Source organism: Nannospalax galili, unplaced genomic scaffold, assembly GCF_000622305.1.
Source record: "Nannospalax galili isolate Female #2095 unplaced genomic scaffold, S.galili_v1.0 scaffold206, whole genome shotgun sequence".
NCBI classification, from domain to species: domain Eukaryota; kingdom Metazoa; phylum Chordata; class Mammalia; order Rodentia; family Spalacidae; genus Nannospalax; species Nannospalax galili.
In genome coordinates this window covers 184,333-199,357 of record NW_008358101.1, presented here as the reverse complement: position 1 = coordinate 199,357, position 15,025 = coordinate 184,333, and positions in this window count along the sequence as shown.

Here is a 15,025-nt window from a genome sequence, read left to right as displayed (position 1 = left end):
TCCCTCCATTTCTATCTTTTTGAATAAATTAAGTAGTATTAGATGTAGATCATCTATAAATGTCTGAAAGAATTCTGCTGTAAATCTATCTGGTTCTGGCCTTTTTTTAGTCAGGAGGTTTCAATTTCTTTTTGTTATGGGTCTGTTTAAGCTGTTAATCTCTTCTTTGTTTGGTTTTGGTGGTTCCCATGCCTTTAAATATCCATCTATTTCTTTTAGGTTTTCAAATTCAGTAGCATATAGGTTTTTAAAGTATTCCCTTATAATGTTCTGTATCTTTCTGCTGTCTGTTGTGATGTTTCCCCTTTCATCTCTGGTTTTGTTGATTAGGGGGTGCTCTTTCTTTTCTTTGGTTAACTGGGCTAGCGGTCTGTCAATCTTGTTTATCGTTTCAAAGAACCAGCTCTTGGATTCGTTGATTTTTTGTATTGTTTCCTTTGTTTCAATTTCATTGATTTCTGCCCTGATTTTTGTTATTTCTTCTTGTCTGCAGGGTTTGGGTTTCGTTTGCTGTTGCTTTTCAAGTGTGTTGAGTTGCAACATTAAGTCATTTATTTGTGTTCTTTCTGATTTTTTGATGTAGGCAATTAGAGCTATAAACTTCCCTCTACTAACTTCTTTCAGCATGTCCCAGACATTTTATTGTGTTGTATTGTCCTTTTCATTTAGTTCCAGGAATACTTTTATTTCTTTCTTAATTTCTCTTTTGACCCATTCATCATTCAGGAGTATGTTGTTTAGTCTCCATGTGTTCATGTGGTGATTAGGGCTTCTTCTAGTGTTGTTTGTAAGCTTTATTGCATTGTGGTCTGATAGAATGCATGGATTTATTTCAATCTTTTTGTATTTCTTGAGGTTTGTTTTGTGCCCTTGTATATGGTTAATTTTGCAGAAGGCTCCATGTGGTGCTGAGTAAAAAGTATGTCCTTTGGTACTTGGTTGGAATTCTCGGTAGATGTCTGTTAAGTCCATTTGACATATGGTATTGTTTAGTTCAGATGTCTCTCTGTTAACTCTCTGCCTTGTTGGCTTATTTAATGGAGACAGTGGGGTATTGAAGTCCTTTAGTATTAATGAGTTGGGGTTAATCTGGGTCTTAAAGTGCTGTGGTATTGTTTTTATGAAGTTGGGTGCACCAGAGTTTGGTTCATATATGTTTATGATTGTAATATCTTCTTGATTTATTGTTCTTTTGATCAGAATGAAGTGGCCCTCTTTTTCCTCTTCTGATTAGTTTTAGTATAAAATCTATTTTGTCAGATATTAGAATTGCTACACCTGCTTTTTTCTTATTACCATTTGCTTGGTATATTTTCTTCTAGCCTTTCACTTTAAGATAGTGTCTGTCCTTGAAACTAAGATGGGTTTCTTGCAGACACAAAAAGATGGGGATTTTTTCTTAACCCATTCACCTAGTCTGTGTCTTTTGAGTGGGCAGTTCAGTCCATCAATATTTGAAGTTATTAATGAAAGATGAGTATTGAAACCTGTCATTTTTATTTCTATTTACATTTGTGATGTTGTTGTACTTTTCCATAGTTATACCTTCATTGAATTTTTCTGCAACCCCTTGGGTATAGTCATTCCTTTCTTCAGCTGTTTGTATTGCTTCCAGAGCTCTCTGAAGGGCAGGTTTTGTGGACATGAATTCCTCAGCTACTTATGTCATGGAAGATTTTTTTTCCCCTTCAACTATAATAGACATTTTGGCTGGGTATAGTAGTCTGGGTTGACATTTGTGGTCATTTAAAACTGGGAATACTTTGGTCCAGGCTCTTCTGGCTTTCATAGTTTGCACTGAAATGTCAGCTGTACTCCTAATGGGTTTTCTTTCTATGTGACTTGTTGTTTCTCTTTTGCAGCTTTCAGTATTGTCTCTTTGGTTTGTACATTTAGTGTTTTTACTATGATGTGCGGTGGAGAGTTTCTTTTCTTGTCCTGTTTGGTGTTCTACATGCTTCTTGTATTTGTATAGGCATGTCTTTCTTTAAATTTGGGAAATTTCCTTCTACGATTCTGTTGAAGATCTGGTCCATACCATTATCTTGGGATTTTTCTCCTCCCTGTATGCCTATAATTCATAAGTTTGGTCTTTTTATGGTGTCACACAATTCCTGCATATTCCATTCATATAATTTCTTTTCTTTTTCAAAATCTTTGCTTGACTGGTCTACTTTGTCCCCTTTATCTTCCAGTCTTGATACTCTATTTTCCATTTCATTCATCCTATTGGTGAGGCTTTCTCCTGTCGTTTCCTATTTGCTTATGGAGTGTTTTACTTCATTCTTTATTTCAGCCTGTGTATTCTTTAATATTTCTAGCTCTTTTCTGAATTCATTCAGAAGTTTATCCCTATCTTCCTCAGCTCTATGATTAGCTTGTTTGTGTGTTCTTTAAATTCTGTGTTCTTTAAATTCACTGAATTCTTTTATCATGTTTATAATTGTTCTTATGAGTTCCATATCTTGCATTATCTCTAGTGCATTCTCATTGTACTCCTCTAGAGGACTACTGGTATTTGGTGGGGATATGTTATTTTGGTTTTTCATGTTATTATTTTTTTTCTCTGTGATTTTGACATGTGAATTTCTTTTGTAGTTTCTGATTCTTGTGTGAGACTCTGGCCTTCAAGTTTAGTTCTGCTTCTTTTGGGAACATTATGTGTCTTTGTGGTTTCCTTTTGGGACATGAAAGGCTGGTTCTTCTAAGCTTCTGGTTCTCTCTTTTGATTTTATATTGGAGTTGCCAGATTGCTTTTGTCTTCAGTAGTTCCCACAAAAGGCCAAGTCAGATGAGGATCAGAGGCTCTCAGGCTTTCTCCTAAGGTGTGGATCCCTCCCGGATAGATTTTACCTCAGGAATTTGGGGGTTGGACTGGCCTAGGAGCTGGGCCCAGGAAACATGCTGGTCTAGGGCAGCTTGTGGCCCTGTCACTCAGAGATACAAAGGAAGATTGGGGCAGATGGCACCCCTAAGGTCTTCTGGGGACTGCACTGAGGAGCTGGGTTGGTCTGGACCAAAGGACCAGGAAGAGGAAAGGTCAGCCCAGGAGTCCAGGAAAGAGGCTGATCTGTTGTGCAGACCCTGGGAGGCAGATGGATATGAGGGCGGTGTCAGGCCTAGAGCTGTTCCTGGGGACCTGAGAAGGAACTGAGTTGCTCTGGATGAAAAGGATCAGGAAGCAGTGGTGTTTCCCCAGGTGTCTGGGGGGCCAAGGCAAGGAATGGGACAGGACCCAGGCTAGGAGGAGAGACAGGCGGGGGGAGTTGGGGGGGTGAGTGAGGCTTGGGGAGTCAAGGCACAGAGGGCCCAATCGACTTACCCTCGAGAGAGAAGCCTGCGGATCACAGAGAGCTAGAGTATATTTCTAACTCAGATGAGCATGCAGTCTCTTTGTCTAATCCCATGATATAATTCAAATAACTATAATATTTTATGTGTATTCAAAGTGCTGAATTTTCTGTGGATTTAAAATTATTTTACTTCTTTTCAGAGTTCCCCTTCATGTAGCTGAAAATATGCTTTTCTCTATCAATTCTTCCTTTGCCTTGTTCGGTCACTCTAAAAAATGAGAAATAACTCAAAATGATTAAAATAATAAACTTAAAATCTGTTCAAAAGATTGGTAGCAAAATATACACATAGAAAATATATGTCACAAAATGCATGTATTTGGTTTGACTATCTAAAATGTTTACAAATTTGTTTTTCAATAGACGTTCAATTAATAAATTGTTTCTAGTATAAGCACAGTAAATGGGTTCTTGGATATCTTTTAATAAAAAATAAACAGGAAAAATAAGAGGGGAGAATAGTGAAGAAGAAGGGGCAAGAGGGGAGAATGGGGTTGGGGAGAAAGCAGGGGGGAGTAGAGGGGAAGAGAGGAGGATCATCAGGACAGGGAAGGAGAAGCAAGGCGAAGCTCATAAAGTGCTTGTGGAATTTCACTACAATGAGGGGAGGCAAATGGGTTTTATCTCACACTTAGAAGCTTTATAGACCGAATTTGTATCTTTAAATTTGGTTACAAGTTAAAAATTTTCCCTTACTCTAGCAAATACTTTCTTGCTCTAAGTATCTGAAAATACAGTGTTGGGGCTGGAGAGGTGCTTCAGCAATTACGAGCACTGCTCTTGCAGAGGACCAGGGTTCGATTCCCAGCACCCACATGGCAGCTAAGAACTGTTCTTATCTCCAGTTCATCCACAGCCCTCTTCTGACTTCCATGGTGTTGTATGACATGAGTACACTCACATATATGCAGGAAATACACTCATACACATAAAAAAATAAAATATTTTTTTAAAAAAAAAGAAAATAGAGTATTAAAAGTCAAAAGTACAGCCAAAGTTATGGTAATAAATATTTGAAGAATTTACTAAATCTCAAATATACTGATAATATTTCTTAAAGTTAAATTTCATCACTTTTAAATTTAGTCCTGTGGTAGTAACTGCTTTAGACTGAATATGCTTTACTTCAAAACAAATGAAGCATGATAAATTTCTTATAGATAATCAAAGCAAGGAATCCAGTGTCCCACTTCATAATATCCACTTAGGGATCTGGGTTTTAGAGTGATTTCTTTTCTACGGAGTCATGAATATACTTCTACAGGATTTTTTTTTATTAATGGACTCCCAGATACTTTTATGAAATAACTTTGCAAGTGTAGAGTAATTTCAAGTGTAAAGTAATAACCACTAAAGTAGAACACAGGTATGTTTGCTAAAATCAATACAACTGCTTGTTTTCTAAAATAGCAGAATCACTCCTGTAGAATAAAAGAGTCCAGGTACCAAGTAAACACTTTCTAGCTACATAAAGGTATGTGTGTGTGTGTGTGTGTGTGTGTGTGTGTGTGTGTGTGCCCCTGGTATAAGAGTGGAAATTCACAAATGTGAAAATACCTATATATTTTTTGGTTCTACCACAATCATATTTCTACTGCACTCCATGCGGTAAAAACAGGAAATATAACAACAGAGAAGAGATGACTTTTGGAAAAAATAATCATGTCTGATCTCAACAGAAATAGTAGAATTTTCCCAATTCCCAGTTACACAAGTCTCATGTAGCTTGTTGGAGAAACCTTACAAGTAGTGAATGTCTGTTCTACCTCACAAGCTTTTAGGGAGTCTGTGATTTTAGCCATATGGTAGGAGAGGGCTGGGAGGTGACGATTGAGTAGAAAGCAGAAGAGACATGAGTCAGCCTTGCCTTCAGGAATATGCTGGGTGATGGTGTTTTAACAACAGCATCAAAACCAATACAAAGACATTTTATTTTAACTAGACAGTCCCATGTTTATGAGGTTAAATATGATGCTTTACTACATGTATGTATTTATTGTAAAATTATCATCAATGCTAATTAAAATATTTGCTACCTCACATTCCAATTCTTTTGGTGATAATATTCAAATTTCACAATTTATAACTATTTAAATACTGAACATATTTCTCATAATCACCTAGCTAGACAGTATATCACCTGAACTTATTTCTCCTGTCTGTCTGAAACTTGGTGCCCTATTACCATCATTTCTTCTTTTCCTTTCAATGTTTAATGCAGTTTTTGAACATCTACATAAACCTTTTCTTTAAATGTTATGTGTTTGAAGGTCAATTATTGCATCTACATGTAATCTTGTTTTATCTCTTCTGTTTAGTTTTTCTCCTTTGAAAAAATATAATAACTGCCAATAATAGCTTTTAACAATAGCATTTGTGATAAGCACTTTTTTTCTGGTAATCATCATAAAATTATGAAGATATTAAAATTATTAACACTCTCCTATAGTTATAGATTGGGGTAAGGTGAAGAAAACAAGTTAGTTTCTCCAGGTATGAAACATATAGGTTCTAACTGACAATCAGCATTTGGGGTTGGTCTTCCAACAACTAAGTCTTCATTTGTTTGAGAAGATAAGTACCTTCATCCTAACTTGTTCCACATGAGCCTCTCCTAAACCTTGAACTTCCAACAATGCCTTTCAGTTTTCTTTCAAGTCACTTTTGTAAATCACTCTATTTCAGATTCAGGAATCCCTAAATCCTCTGGTTGATCAAAATGTAACAGAAATATTTTCATTCATTATTTGTTCATGTACAGCATTCTTACTGCAAAATATAAGACAACATAAATATTGACAGAATGACTGAGTCCTAGCTCTCTCTGTTCCCCACTGTGCCACCTGCCTCTTTCAACATATTTGTTTCTCCTGAGTCCAGTTTCTGATGTGTTTGGGCAGCATTTAGGAACCCTGGAGCTGTAACAACATGAACTGTCCCTCTTAGCCCTGCGAAGACACCATAACCTTTACCTGCTGATCATCTGCAACTATCAAGTCTCAATGTCAGTTGGTTCCCAGAGATTACAGGCAATCCTACACATCAGTTTCTAGATCCAAACCTCAGGAAAGTGCCTGGACTTCTGTTCTCAGAGATTTTGCTTAATGATGAGCCAGATATCAGTTCATTTCCCACAGCAAAAAAAGCCTCAAATAAATGGGACGGGATATTCAGTGTTTCTCAGACTCTCTTTCTGCCTTAACCTACTGCAAGGCCAATTCTACTATATTTACACTTCCCCCAGAAACTGATAATGTAGAGATTGTAGGTAGACGAACAGCCTTCTTTATTTGTCCAACTGTGAGGAGGTTTTGACACAGAAGTTTCCATTTTGTAACTGGAATGTCTTAGACAAACCTAGATGATCAATCATTCTCCATACCCAATAATGACACAGTAGAGAATGGCTACAAGCCTGGAGTGTTGATAGGGAGGGGAGACAAGGAGCATAGGGCACTTCTGTGAGAAGACAGAAGGGACTGTGGCTTGTACCAAACTGCCCTTGATAAGGGCTCTTTGATTCTGTATACTGTATACAAGTGCAAAATATTTTTTAAGATCCATGCTTTTAATACCTTTGACTAAACGCAGCGTTAGTGTAGTGGTGTTACCTCCAGCAAAACATCCAGTACACTTTCACACCAGTAACTTCCTTGGCCTTTAATATTGTAGAGAATGTTTAATCATGATAAGAATGTGTTTTCATCTTTGTTGACTTTTATCATAACTGTATATGTGAATTATTCACCACAGCACTACACAGCACTTTATTACTTAATTTCACTGCTTGTTGCATGAAGTATTCTGCTATATTTTCAAGATGTCTGCCTTTAAAAGTTTTACACTTTGATAACTATCATTTTTTAATTGATGTTATTAAAATCACTTTGAATTTATGTATATTTCTGTCTCAACTTGTGAAATATATGTATAAACTCGTTTATTTTTATTCTCATAATTATGTATTCTGCCTTTTCAATACAGGCAATTATGTGTTGAAGTGGAATAGTAAAAATGTAATAAAATTATTAGTGTCATTATTTCATTTCAAAAAGGATTTCTATTGTTCAAATTGCTTCACACAAACATATCATCATCATTAAAACCAGAGATGAATTTGCTGGATAATTACTTTTAAGTAAACTTCTGCAAATTTTTATTTTAAACACATAAAGTAAGTTATTAATTGGGTTGAGGAAGATATACTAAAGTAGGTTATGGGTAGTGTATGTTGCTAAATCTACAAACTTATTTGTACAATAAGCAGTGAGCAGTCAAAAGGAAACTTTTATTTGATATAAATACCCTCCAATGTCTCTATCATTCTCTCTCTTTTTCTCTGTCTTGTTCTCTCTCTCTCTGTTTCTTTCTTTCTCTATTTGCATCATTACAATAAAGTATTAATTTTCTAGTCTTATGGGTGGGTAGAGAACTGCTTTCCTTAATTTTTCCTCTTCCTTCTTAAAGCCTCACTGTTTTCAAGAAAGCACACTCCTTTAACAATACCAAAACAGATTTTAGTTTCCTCCCTCCCACTTAAGTATGAGTATTGAATGCATGATGGGGACTAAAAATGTCCAGGTGTCTTCTTGAAGCCTGCAAAATTAAGGGATTCCACTGAAGCACCTCTGCAGACTCAGCAACAGAGACGGACTGGTGAAAATTCTGCTTCCCCATGCTGCTGCTGATGGAGGAGAGTGATCAGCTCTGCCCTTTGCTGGCATGTGTTAGAGTTCTAATCAAAAGAAACCAAAACCTCAAGTGTCAGGGTTGTTCAGAGAGTAGTAGGCCAATAAGGTTTTTTTAATTTGAAATGCAGCCATTCCCTTATAGTTTGTTATCATTTGTCCCTGCATTGTAATGAAGTTGTATTAACTGACTGCTAATTTGAGACACAATGTTTTAAGGAGGCAAATGTGAGGACATGTAGGTTAACAGAATACTGCTTTCCTCGGGAACAAGGTCACGCTCTGCTAGAATGAGAACGAAGTACAGAGCATGCAGCTGTGTGAGACTCATCTACAATTGACTTGCTCAGAGATTGCTCTGTTGTAGACATGTTTCTAAAGTAAAAACCCACACATTTGGGATAGGAATGCACGGAACCCATTTAGTAGCCAGGTAATATTTACTCTCTCATTTAGTGGAATGAAATTGATGTTATGCAAAGACATGCACATAGTTTTAAGCCATATAGGATAGTTCTTTTACCAAAACAGTTGTTTCATTATTCATTGATACAATATGCTGGCAATAAGAAAATAAGAAGGAATGCGATTTTATTTCCAACATCCCATATTTTAATAATAATAAACGATAATTCCAATGTATTAATGTATGTGTAAAAATAGAAGTTTGAACAATTTTTTAGTAAAAGCAGAGAGTTAGCTCCACTTCCTAAGCGTCAGGCAGGGATCAACAATTGTGATTTTCCTAGGCTGAACAGCACCAGGAATACAGTCTTTAAACACTAAAAGCATCACACTGTAACAGGGCTTGCTTTCTTGGAGAAGACACTAGTTCAGTTAAATGTTAGATGTTTAAATAGGAGAAATGAAGGATGTATAGATAGAAACCCATGTACTATAAGATTTTCAATGTGTAGTATTCTATAAATCTCTGTGTGTGTTCAAATATACCTATCACATCTTAAATCAGGCCAAAGATTATGGTATTAAGAATGCCCTTCGTTTTGACACTTTAAGGAATGTCATATTTGTAGAAGAAGGGATACAAATCTATTTTTTTTCAAATTCAGAAAATGTGTTGATTTTTCTTTCTTTTTTTTTTTTTAGGCAAGGGATGACATTGGGCACTTTACTTCTTTTTTATTGAATTTTGTGTATCTCTATAAAACACTTTAATTATCATTATAACCCCCTCCCCTTTGGAATGCTCCCATAGACTCCCCAAACTGGTTTTCATGCATTCTGTCATTTATGTTAGGGTATATTGAGTGAACTTAGTGTTCCCAGACATCCTTCAGTGCAAGTTTATTCACTGGACTCTAATCAGTCTATCTAGAATTACTCCCTTATAAAAGATAAGGTCTCCCTCACCCAGCAATAAACAGCTACCCCAATAGTTGTTTGGCTAATATTGGGGCATAATTCTGTGCTGAATTTTTGTCTGCTTGAGTTTGCATAGGTCTTGTACATGCTATCACAACTTCTGTAAGTTCACATGAGCAAGGTCCCAAGAGCCTGTAAGACTCTATTTCCATATGGTTATGCACTTCCTCCCCTGACTCTTACAATCTTTCTGGCCTTTCCTCTTCAATGGTCCCTGAGCCCTGGGTGATAACGTTTAATACAGGAGCCCTCTCCAGAGACCTGTTCACACTCTGCAGACTCTTATTCTCTACTCTTTGGTCATCAGTAGCCCTTGATGTTCATTGCCCTCTGCTGCATTAAGAAGCTTCATTGATGAGAGTTGAGATGTGTATTAGTATTCTCTCTACCCTTTGCTCCACTATGATCCACAAGCCTTAGGTGTAGAGGCCCTAAGGCTGTCACATACCTAGACAAACATAATTTCTTACTATGTGCTAAAAATGGATCCCTATATTTACCTACAAGTATGTCAGTAACCATTCATCAAAAAAACCTTCTTTTATAACAGACAGAGACTATTACAGAATTCCAAAACTGGTCACGTACAGAGATTAGGCATCTGTGAAATACACAACCCTAAGTGACATATCAATGATTTTAACTTTTCTTAAATTACGTTTCTAATTTGAATTTTTAGGACATAATTTAAAGATTTTATTTTATTTTTCTGTGTGTATGAGTTTGTATGTGTGTGTGTGTGTGTTTCTGTGTGTTTCTGTGTGCAATTTTGTGCAGAAGCCAGAAGGTGTCTTTGGATCCCTCAGAGATGGTACTTTTGAATGCTCACCTTGAGAATGGGTGTTGGAATCTAAGCTCCAGCGCAAATAATTGCACAGCAAATACTCTTAAATACTGAGCCATCTATGTAGCCCCTTCAGTACATTTTTACTACAGTTACCTATGATATGCAATAGGACAAAAGTTGTTATAATCTTCAGGGCTGTGAGATCTCTTAGTGGGTAAAGATACTTGCAGCTAAGTCTGAGAATTTGAGTTCAATCTCTGGGACCCACATGGTAGAAGGAGAAAGCCAACTCTTGCAAGTTGTCCTCTGACCACAGCATATGCTCGGACACACACACACACACACACACACACACACACACACACACAGAGTCAATAAATAAATGGAATTAAAAAATGCCTATGTTTCTTTCATCATAAACTTCATTGAGGAAGACTTGATGGCTGCCGAGTAAAACATGCCTTGGTTTATAGTGCTTTTATGTGATAAGGATCCAATTTTAATCTGTAGTTTCCCATCAAAATAAAAGAATAACTTGAAAAATATAATTGTAAGTAAAATATGATTCTTTTAAAAAGTACATATAATATTGTAACAAATTTGGTCAGTATATTAACAAGATTAACATACAGTGAATTCATGGAAACAACTTTAGATAAAAGACAATATACACAAACTGTGAAACATCATGGAAAATGCCCTTTTCTAACTCATATTTCATGTGTATGTATTGACTAAAAAAGATAAGTGTTTGTTTAAATATAAACCACAAATTGAAAATAAGTTGATGGCCACAAGAATATCATTAAAAATAATTGTAATGTTTTGTAGTATTTTGTTGCCTCTGTGGGCTTTAAGCATTGCCATAAAGCAAATTCAAAGTTCCAAGGATCTGGAATAAATATATGCACTTGTCAGAACCACATTTTCAGCTATCAGGGTAAATATTGTATATTTAATCCATAACAAGTTTGCGGGGGTCAGTGAATGTGTATATTATGAAAGGATAAATTCCAAACAATCTTTATTATAAAATAACTTCTGTTTAATAATTTACTAAGGAAGAACCTCAACTAGAAGAGTGTCAGTGTAAATAGTCATTTTGATTTAGGCTTGAACGTGTTATGTGACATATATTTTTTTTTTACTAAAAAAATTAAAAGTATGGAATAAATGTAACTCACAAAGAAATCCCTTTTACGGCTTGATGTTTTCCTATAGTGCGCACTGGGCTCTCTGCGCGCCCTGGAAGCGGCACGGAGGGCCTGGCCACGTCCCCGCAGGCTTCTCCGGCGGGCCGCGTCCTGTGGCACAGCGACTCGTGTCTCCTGGATGCGGCGGGCACGTCTCTGTCCGCTGCTTTTTGGTGCTGAAAAGTCCCTCTGCTGCTGAGGTCTACTCAGCCGGTCCCATCCTTATTTCACCCATGTACTTTCCTCAGGATGTGAGGTCCACTGGCCACTGAATCACGTGGCAAGAGTATGAGGACGGCGAAAGCTAGGGTGTCCGTAAGTCGGTGACGGAGGAATGCGTCCCCTGGAGAGGCTGGGTCGCCGGTAGTAAGACACAAGACTCAAGACTCGGCTTAGCCTGTGTCACAGCTTTTATTAAGTGTAGCTTCAAGTGATCCAGCTCTCTGAGACCCAGCTCTCTGATATTGAGAGAAAGACTGGGATATTTATACCATGGGGGTAGTGGTAAAAGCTTTGGCTGATAGATACTTTGTGAATCATTCTATTTACATATGGAAGTGGGTTTCTGCCATGCTGCCAGATAGATACTTTGTGAGACATTCTATTTGCATATGGAAGTGGGTTTCTGCCATGCTGCCAGACTGCTGACTACCTGAAAAATCACACAGGAAAGCATGGTATTCCTAGAGCCAGAGGCCATGTTTATGTTATGGCATTTATGGCGGGCACTTCAAAAGGAGAGTCAGGAAAAATGCCAGGAAGGCACCCTGCTATGAAAGGAGTCTCAGCACATAACTCCGAGCTTCGTGAGCTATCCGGATATGAAGAGACTTCTACTTCACATAACAGAGGCCCCCAACATTTTCCATTTTTCATTTATAAGAAAATTCATCATTCATCCTATTTTATGCTGATGAAATTCAGATGCATAAATGGAGTTCTTGGTATTTTCTTTCTAATGAAACACATCACTGTGTAAAATATATTTACCATTTATCAGCTATTCTGTAATACTTTAGAAAGAAGCATCTTGGACACTTATTTTTAATAAAATTCCTACTTTCATTAGTCTGTTTTTGAAATTATTTTATAACTCAATGGTATGATTCCGGACATGAAGTTTATGGATGACAGCTCTGTGCAGCAATGCCGAAAGTTTGAGCAAGACTTTTCAATAATTGTCCTTCCTTGAATTGCTGGGGATGAACTCAGTGCTTAGCACATGCTAGGCAAAAAAATCTAGGAACTTTTTAAAATTTAATATCTGAGTTACAGGGAAGCAGGACTGACCATTTGTTTACTATTTTTCTCTATTATACATTTAATTTTTAGTGAAATTTTGTTAAAACATAGCTTTGAAAGTATTACATCACTTTCATGACTTTTTGGAATAAATGTAATATTCATTTAGAAATGAAGTCCTCCAAAGTAAATCAAAGACCAGTTAATTCTTTTATATTCTCTCATTAATCCCCAATAAATAATGAAGTACATGCAAGCATTATAAGAAAACAAATTTCTAACACTATACTAGATACTGTCATAACAAAATATTAAAAAATAGAAGTGGATGAAACTACTCTAAGATATCATATTATTATTAATGTTAAATCAATATTTGCTGTTATGCATGGAGCTGATGACTTTGTTCTTCCTAAACTCCAGCTTTTACTTGAATACTAAAATTCAGAATTGGTATGCAAAAAGGAAAACTGCACACTGACGCACACAGTGGCTACGATTACAGACAGCAGAGAAGAAAACCTGAGTTCTCTAATGAACAGCAAAATTGAAGAGATGGCAATATGCCTGCTGTTCCTTCTCTTTTCAAACCTTGACCTCATTTTCTCAAGATCACCTGGGTAATTAAAACAGATTCCCCGACTTTCTTCTGTTTCCTCAGCCTCCTTAGGGATTCTCCAGTGTTCACAGATTGCCCTATCTATGTGGCTCACTGTAACAAATGAACATTTCAGGAAAACTATCCCAGTTTCTTTGGTGAAATATTTAGACTGTAGATAGCCTTGAGCTACAGTGGATGCTCTTTGAACCTGAAGATTCTAAGACAAGATGAGATTGGGAATGCTTTTATTATGGAAGAATTTGGAGAGTAATTTACTCAATGTGTTATTGATAGGTAAAATAGTAACTCATATTCAAATAGCAAAGAAAAAACAGAAAGTTAAGTGATTCAACGGAATTTAAACCAGTGATTCATCGGGTTTAACCACAGATATTTTATTTCATGAAAAAATTAACAACCCCATGTATTTGTGATTGGAAATTACTCTGATAAAGAAGGGGCAAGATGTCTTTTTCTTTGCAAGTCTCAGTCATCTTTTCGGGCAAGTAGAAGGGCCTTCCTACGCACTGTAGGGGGCAGAGACACAAGGATGACATGGATGTTTTACCTGCCAGCCTGGCTCCAGGTTCAGTGAGAGACTGTCTCAAGGGAGTAAGATGGAGAGTGATGGACTAGAACAGATCAAACCCCACTTACTCTTGTCTTCATTTCAGTGATTCCTCACACTTTGGAGATGTGTGTAATGGTCTCCTTGCTCCACTCAAAATTATTTGTATATCTGCCATCTAACCTTACAAAACAGACAATACAGCTCCGACAAAGTGGCACATGTGGCATTATTTTAGAACTTCACAGCCACTAATTTTCTTACTTGGAATCTAAACACAAACATCTCTGTAACATGGTGATGTGTGTTTGCACTTGTTTGGTACCTTTCCTAGTGAAGTATGTCCCTTTAAACATGCATCAAAGAATTTGTCTGAAAACTTTTGCTTTCTTTGTCTCTATCACACAATGCAATTTAGACATAGATACAGTTTAAAAAGCTAGATCATAAACACATTTGTCAGCTTTGTGTTCTCTAGAGCACTTACTTCAAATTATTTTATGAGGGAAATGATAGGTGTGTGAAAATTGCACTGTATTAAAAATACTACTATATCTCCAATAACTGACAAGGTACCTGCTTATCACTAGATATACACAGAAGATAGAATTTAAATCTGTCATAACCAATGATCTCCTAATGTTATGTACAGTGATCGTCTAATCATTCATATTTGTGTGTATATTTAGGAAAAGACAAAGAAGATAGTTTCAATTCCCTGTACAAATCATAAATCAGAGGAGAGCAAGGTAGCGTCTCTCAGCTCAATGACTTGCAGTGTGTGTCCCTGAATAAGCTGTCTTCCTACTGCATGCCCTGATGGTGCAAATAGGGCACTCACAATGATGAAAGAATCATTAGATGGTTCTGAGGATGGAGAACTGTATGGTCAAAAAAGAAACTAGCACATAAAAAAGGCAGAGAAAAATTTCAGAGGCTCATTGAATCACTAATAGGGGAACCATCTGAAAACTAAGGATAGTTACAGTCACCAAATCTTGGCTTATTGTAGAATGAGGAAAAACTATCTGGTTCTAAAAGACATTACACTTTGAGGCTGTGCATCAGAGTATTGCCCCTTATCCTCACTGGATTCATTTGCTTGCATTCATAAATGTGCACTTCTTTAACTATGGGAAGCAATCCACAGTAATTGTAGAGAAAGAAAAACTATATTCCTGGATTGGAGAAAGACAAGACAATAGTTTTT